At 41.0% G+C, this 915-nt stretch overlaps 1 non-coding gene across 1 annotated transcript; it reads left to right on the top strand.

Moving 5' to 3' along the window:
• The first annotated feature begins 247 nt into the window (after window positions 1-247).
• TRNAI-GAU lies at window positions 248-322 on the top strand. Its single transcript has one exon. It is a non-coding gene; the product is annotated as a tRNA-Ile (tRNA).
• Window positions 323-915: the final 593 nt, after the last annotated feature.

The following is a 915-nucleotide window of genomic DNA, read 5'->3' as shown; positions in this document are numbered from 1 at the left end:
TCTGTAGAATGGATTTTATTTTTTCAAATCATCCTCAATAAAGGCAAAATGATGGTGTGGTACAAATGGTTTGAGGGTATTCTGGCCATTTTTTTTTTCGTGTGTACAAATGGTTTGAGGGTATTCTGGCCATTTTTTTTTCGTGCTTGATTTGGGCTCTGTTTTCACAGCAAGTTATTTCTATTTGTTGGGATGGGTGGAATGGGAAAGGGGACAGTTAAAAAATAATTGTCAATTGTTGGGGGTTGGCTGGTTAGCTCAGTTGGTTAGAGCGTGGTGTTGATAACACTAAGGTCAAGGGTTCGGATCCCCGTACTGGCCAGCTGCAAAAAGAAAAAAGAAAAGAAAAAAAATGTCTGATAAGAGAAGCTGTGATTCTTGACTAATTAGAAATGGATAATTTTTTCCTTAAAAACATATTCTTCATAGTACTAAAGTGGATCTATGCAGAACAGCAGTGGGTTCACCTTCCAGACACAGAACGTTGTCTTTGAGATGGTTTTAAGGTGGGGTGGTGAGAGTCTGCTTGCAGTTTCCTATCTGTTTTCAGATGTGTGGATAGGGTTTCCTGTCTCTCTCTCTTTTTCTCTTTTCCTACATACTCCTCTGGCTGTTTCTGTACCAGGAGAACCTAATCACCTCTGTAGGACCCACATGCTTTGAAGTCAGGGAAGTCAGCCTAAATACTGGCTCCAACCCTTAAATGTTGGCTAGAAATTTCATAAAGACAGGATCTGTTCCCAGCTTGGAATCTACCTGGGTACAACGTGGTACTCAACTTGAGGCCTAAAATGTTTCTGTTGAGCAAAGAAATGTATCAGGGTAGGATGCAGAAAACTCCGAGTCAGGAAACGTGCCCATTTCCACATCCTTATTCTGTGCCTTAAACAAGTCATTGACCCTCATAGAGTGAGC

Source organism: Galeopterus variegatus, unplaced genomic scaffold, assembly GCF_000696425.1.
Source record: "Galeopterus variegatus unplaced genomic scaffold, G_variegatus-3.0.2 Scaffold25226, whole genome shotgun sequence".
In the NCBI taxonomy this organism is placed as follows: Eukaryota; Metazoa; Chordata; class Mammalia; order Dermoptera; family Cynocephalidae; genus Galeopterus; species Galeopterus variegatus.
This window is presented reverse-complemented; position numbering and strand designations above follow the sequence as displayed.